This window comes from Neofelis nebulosa, chromosome 13 (assembly GCF_028018385.1).
Source record: "Neofelis nebulosa isolate mNeoNeb1 chromosome 13, mNeoNeb1.pri, whole genome shotgun sequence".
Taxonomy (NCBI): Eukaryota; Metazoa; Chordata; class Mammalia; order Carnivora; family Felidae; genus Neofelis; species Neofelis nebulosa.
This window is the reverse complement of record NC_080794.1, coordinates 80,591,385-80,597,828: the sequence shown is the minus strand read 5'-3', so window position 1 is coordinate 80,597,828 and position 6,444 is coordinate 80,591,385.

The window sequence follows — 6,444 nt, the reverse complement described above, 5'->3', positions numbered from 1 at the left end:
ATAGAATAATTTTCTTTACATGATTGCCTCCTATTCATTCTTTAGCACATTTTTATGAAGGTATAATTTAGTCATGTAACCATCACAGAATCAAGCTATAAAATAATTCAATCACACCTCAAAATCTCCCTGTACTCGTCCACCAGCCCTTCTTAGCCTCTGGCAACCACTGATCTGCTTTTCGTTCCTATAGTTTTGCCTTTTTCAGAATTTCATACAGATGGAGTCATATAGCATATGGCTTGTTGAACCTGGTGTATTTCATTTAGCGAGATGCATTTGAGGTTCCTTCCTGTTGTTGCCTGCCTAGCTAATTCTTCTTCATTGCTAAGCATTATTCCATTGTATCATGCACGAGTTTGTGTATCCATTCAGAAGTTTAAGGACATTTGGGATGGGTATCGGTCAGGGTTCTCCAGAGAAACAAGTTCCATAGGATATACATACACATATGTACATATACATGCATCTATATCTATCTAGATCCCTATCACCTGTATCTAGAGAAAGGGAATTAGCTCATGTGATGAGAGGGGCGGGCAGGTGAGTCCAGTATCTGTAGGGCTGGCCAGTAGGCTTGGAGACTCAGGCAGGACCTCTATGTTACAGTTTCAAGGCAGAAGTCTTTCTTGAGGAAACCTCAGTTTTTGCTCGTAAGCAACTGATTTGGTGAGGCCCACCCACATTATCAAGGGTAATCATTACTTAAAGCCAACTGACTGTAAATGTTAATCACCTCTATAAAATACTTCCACAGGAACATCTGGGCTAATGTTAGACCAGTTGGGTACCATAGTCTAGTCAAGTTGACACATAACCATCACAAGATATTTCACAAAGTGAACATGACTAAAGCTGCTGTAAACATTCCTGTGTGGGTTTTGTGCAGATATAAGTTTTCATTTCAATTGGGTTACTGATTTGGAGTAGGATAGCTAAATCATATAGTAAGAATATGTTTAACCGTGTAATTAATAGCCAAAATGGTTTTCCAAAGTAACTGTTTTCCATAAGTGGTTATACCATTTTGCATTTTCACTGGCAATAGATGAGTTTCAGTTGCTCCTATCCTCTCTATCACTCGGTATTGTCAGGTTTTTAAAAAAATTTTAGCCAAGGTAATAAATATGAAGGAATGAAAACAGCAAGACTACATATGGCATTATATGCTCTTCCATAGTTATAAGAAGGAAAACTAAACAATATATATACACATACATGCATTAAAATTCTAATTTAGAAAATAAAGACAATGGTAAACTCAAACTTTAGGATAGGACTTAACATCTGTGGGAAGAAGGTAGGAGAATGAGAAATAGAAGAAGCCTGTAAGTGCCTATGTTATTATCAATGTACTAGTTCCCAGGTTAGCTGGTGAGATCATGGCTGCTCGTTAGTTCATTAAAATATGAATAAAATTAAACAACAAAAAAACCCAATACCCTAATAGTTCTTTTGTTAGGAATCTCATCTCTTTGAGTTTGACCTGGCAGTACCTGACTAAAACAAAACAAAACAATAAAATAGGAATAAAATTAAGAAGGGCTACACATGGACCAATGATGACAGTGTGTTGAAAACCAAGGATTGTGATAAATCCAATTCTGTACATTTAAAGTCCAATTAAAAAAAAAAAAAGATTAGTGACAAAATGGGTAGTGTACTAGAAGGGAGAGAGAATGATGGCATGAAGAACCAGGAAGGAAAGGAATTCCAATAATCAGTGCAAGTTATAGACCAAAGTGATAAAGAAAAGATGGAGAGGGACAGATTTAAATAAGTCAGAGGGGAAAAGGAATGGACAGGGGACTCTGGGATCAAAGGAATGTAGACAGTAAGAGAAATGGTAAAGTACACAGTTGAGGTTTCTAGCTTGCAGGGATGACATCATTCATCAAATAGGGAATGCCAGAGTGGAATTTTGAGTGGGGTAAAGAGCCCATGAAATTATTCAAAATTCAAGTATGGAGCTCAGGAAATGGAGAAAGACTTGGGAATAATTTGCATATAAAATAATTTTTATTCAGCGCCCTGTCTCAGACCCTGGGCCAAATGCTTTCTGTGTGTAATTCCATTGACTTTTTATGGCAATCCTGTGGTGCTGTTTTATACATATTTGACAGAGAAGAAATGGAGGGACAAAAGGAATGCTAAGCGGACTTAAGGGCCCAACTGAGATCAGAAACTGTAAGTCTGTAATGGTGCCCATTGGCAAGGTTATCCACTTTTTCTCTGGCAATCCTTGACAGCCAGTGAAAAGGACCAAATAGAAGAATCTAAGGTTAGGGATTTGGGGTGAAGGACAAGGGGGTGAAGAATTAAGGCAGAGTCTCCTGACTGATGACTGTGTCCAGAGTAGAACCCTGGTCTAGCAGACAGTGAGATCAGGGAGGTGGAGGGCTATGTAGACAAGTACGTCCAGACTTCTGGAAGACTTAACAGATTCCTGGTCCTCAAAGTCACGGACCACAGATTTGAGGACTTCTTACTTTTCATGTAGATCACAGGTTTGTGATTTTTCTAAATTGATTCTAGATGACTTCACACACTGCAGCCTCTGATGGCACTAGGGGCTGAGATTGCTGTGGGCTGTACTTTCCACATCTCTAGTTCCTCACTTGTACAATTTTGAATTCAGCTTGGCCTTTTACCATTTGTTTTAGTTGCCTGGTTTTATGAGAAGTGGGGCCTTTTGTCATCTACAGGGTACTCACAGGCCTGAAGTCCAGAATTAGGAAGGGGAGGATTGGTTTCCATATCAATTCTTTTCTTTTTTTTTTAAGATTAATTTTTATTTTTTAAATTTATTAAAATTTTTTTTTCAATGTTTACTTATTTTTGAGAGAGAGACAGAGCATGAACGGGGCAGGGCAGAGAGAGAGAGGGAGACACAGAATCTGAAACAGGCTTGGCTCTGAGCTGTCAGCACACAGCCCGATGCGGGGCTTGAACCCACGTATTGTGTGATCATGACCTGAGCCAAAGTCGGATGTTTAATGGACTAAGCCACCCAGGTGCCCCTAATTTTTATTTTTTAAATTAGATCTATATAGTTTAAAGAATCAACTCTATAAGGCTTACTAGGAAATCCAGAAATTCCCCTCCTGGAACCATCCACTTTCAACTCTTTTTTTTTTTTTTTTTTTTTTTTTAACGTTTTTATTTGTTATTGAGAGACAGAGAGAGACAGAGCGTGAGCAGGGGAGGGGCAGAGAGAGAGGGAGACACAGGATCCGAAGCAGGCTCCAGGCTCTGAGCTGTTAGCACAGAGCCCAACACGGGGCTCGAACTCACAAACCGTGAAATCATGACCTGAGCCGAAGTCGGTCACTCAACCGACTGAGCCACTCAGGCGCCCCCACTTTCAACTCTTAACTGAAATTTTTTTTAATATTTTTTAAAATCTTTTTTTTAATGTTTATTTATTTTTGAGAGAGAGAGAGAGAGCGAGAGCGAGTGGGGGAAGAGCAGAGAGAGAGAGAGAGAGAGAGAGAGAGAGAGAATCTGAAGCAGGCTCCAGGCTCTGAGCTGTCAGCACAGAGCCCGACACAGGGCTTGAACTCACAAACCATGAGATCATGACCTGAGCCGAAGTCGGTTGCTCAACCGACTGAGCCACTCAGGCGCCCCTAAAGTTTACCATTTTAACCGTGTTTAAGGGTATAGTTTGGTGGCATGAAATACCTTCACATCATGGTGAAGCCATCACCACCAACTGTCTCCAGAACTTGGTCATCACCCCACACTGAAATTCTGCCCATTAAAGTTACCCCCAACTCCCCACTTCCCCACCCTAGCAACCACCATTTTACTTTATGTCTCTGAATGTAAGTGGAATCATTCAATATTTGTCCTTTGTGACTGGCTTATTCTACTTAGCATGATGTCCTCAAGATTCCTCCACATTGTAGCACATGTCAAAAGTTTGCTCCTTTTTAAGGCTAAATAACATTCCATTGAATATAAAACCACATTTTGTTTACCCATTCATCCATCAATGGATAGTCACTTTCATCTTTTGGCTGTTATGAATAGTGTTGCTAGGAACATGGGTGTACAAATATCTCTTCAAAACCCAATTTCAATTCCTTCAGATATATATGCAAAAGTGGAATTGCTGGACCATGTGGTAATTCTATTTCTAATTTTGAAGAACCTCCGTACTTTTTCACACAGCACTTGCATCATTTAACATTCACATCAACCGTGTACCAGGGTTCCAGTTTTTCTCCTTTCTTGCCAACTCTTGTTATTTGCTATGTTTGGTTTTTGCTAGTAGCCATCCTAAGGGGTTCTGGATAGTAGCTTTTCCTTTTAATTATTCCTCATCATTTATTTTTTAGCTAGTTCCTCCTCCTCTGACTTCTCTGTCTCTGTCTCTCTCTCTTTTAGTGTTTATTTATCTTTGAGAGAGAGAGAGAGAGAGAGAGAGAGAGAGAGAGAGAGATCGATCCAGGGTGGGAGAAGGAGGCAGAGAATCAGAAGCAGGCTCCACACAGGGCCCAACGTGGGGCTCGAACCCATGAGCCATGAGATCAGGACCCGAGCCAAAGCTGGACGCTTAACCAAATTAGCCACCCAGGCGCCCTCATCAGACTTCTCCCTTTATATGTTAGGGTCTTCCCAAGCTTTCAGCCTTCTTATTCCCTCACTTTCCCCAGTATGAAGTCTCATTCTGAGACTTCAAATACACTGTAGATTGGTTATTCCCAAAGCCAGTCTGGGCCTCTACATGAGCTCCAGACTTCTACATCCATTTGTACACTGAGCAGCTTTAAATACATGCCCCATCTGCAGATACAAAACCGAACTAACTTTCCCTGAAACCTGTTCTTCCTCCTGTATTTCCTGACTCAGTGAAAGGCTCCCAATCTGGGCAGACAGCCAAGCCATTAACATGGGAATTATCTCGGTTTTCCCTTTCTCCCACCCTTCTGTCTCCCTATTAGATTGTATCCATCACCTCCTGTCTTTTCTCACTGTTACTGCCTAAATCCACTCAATCTATACCTCCTTATCTCTTACCTGGATTATTGAAATTACGTCCTAGGAGCTCTGTCCACCTGCAGTTTTCCATCCCTATAACAACCCACACACCTGTTGGCGTGACCCTGCTACAGTATAGATCTGATATTGATCCTCTGCTTAAAAGCTTTGAAGACATTTGGAAGAGTAAAGGGCCAAGAGTAACAAGGACACTTCTAAAGAAGAGTGGGAAGAAGGAGACTAACCCCACAAGGATTAGAACTTATTAGGAGGATCTATTTTTGTACTGACACAGGCATAGTGAAGTTGGCCAGTGGAATAGAGAGCCCAGAAACAAACCAGCACATATATGCCCTACGGAGACTTTCCTCCGAGAGCACCTGCCCCAACAAGTGGAGTCAGTGGACAGCCTCCAGGTCTTCTGAGACCAGGACAGAAACTAGTAACTTTACATCCACCGTGGCATTCATGCAGAAGCCATGCTGTCTGTCTCCCAGCACTGCTTTCAGCCAGTGACTGAGATTGTGGAATTACTGAAGCTGGGTCATTTCTGCTCGACATGGGATTTTTCTAAGGGGCATTCTTTGTTCTGGGGCTCCCCAGCTGCCTAGCCAAGACTTTCTTAAGAGTCATGCAGTGTCCGAGGCAATTGCAAGCCAGCCTTCCTTCTTTCCTTCCTCCCTCCCTCCCTTCCCTCCTTCTTTCCTTCTCTCCCTTCCTTCCTTCCTCCCTACCTTCTCTCCTTTCACAAGGAGAACGAGTTCCCTTCTCCGTCCATCTTTCACAAGTTTCCCTCAGTGCATCTCTTGTACATCTAATCCTGTTTTGGTGTCTTCTTAAGAGGACCCAAACTGCACAATGACAAGAGGGAGCATGTCTGAGCAACTGAAAATGGTTAGGAAGCTGTTTGGTAAATATAGTTTAAAAATAATGGTTATTCATATGGAAAAATATGCAATTGGAGCCCTACCCTACATGTATATAAAATTTAATTCCAGGGGGATTAATGACTTAAGTGTTAAAATACAAAGTTTAAAAAGTTTTAGTAGACTCCACTGGTATTTTTTAGAGTCTAAAATTTAGGCTTAAAGTAAGGAAATATTTCTTAAAAGACACACACACACACACACACACACACACACACACACACACACACACACAGTGGATCCGACCACTTTAAAATGAAGACCTCTTATGGGGTACCTGGGTGGCTCCGTCGGTTGGGCGTCCGACTTCGGCTCAGGTCACGATCTCGCGGTCCGTGAGTTTGAGCCCCGTGCTGGGCTCTGTGCTGACAGCTCAGAGCCTGGAGCCTGCTTCGGATCCTGTGTCTCCCTCTCTCTCTGCCCCTCTCCCACTCATGCTCGGTCTCTCTCTCAAAAATAAAATAAACATTAAAAAAATTAAAATTAAGACCTTTGGTTCATGAAAGGGATTTATAAAGAGAAAGAAACAACT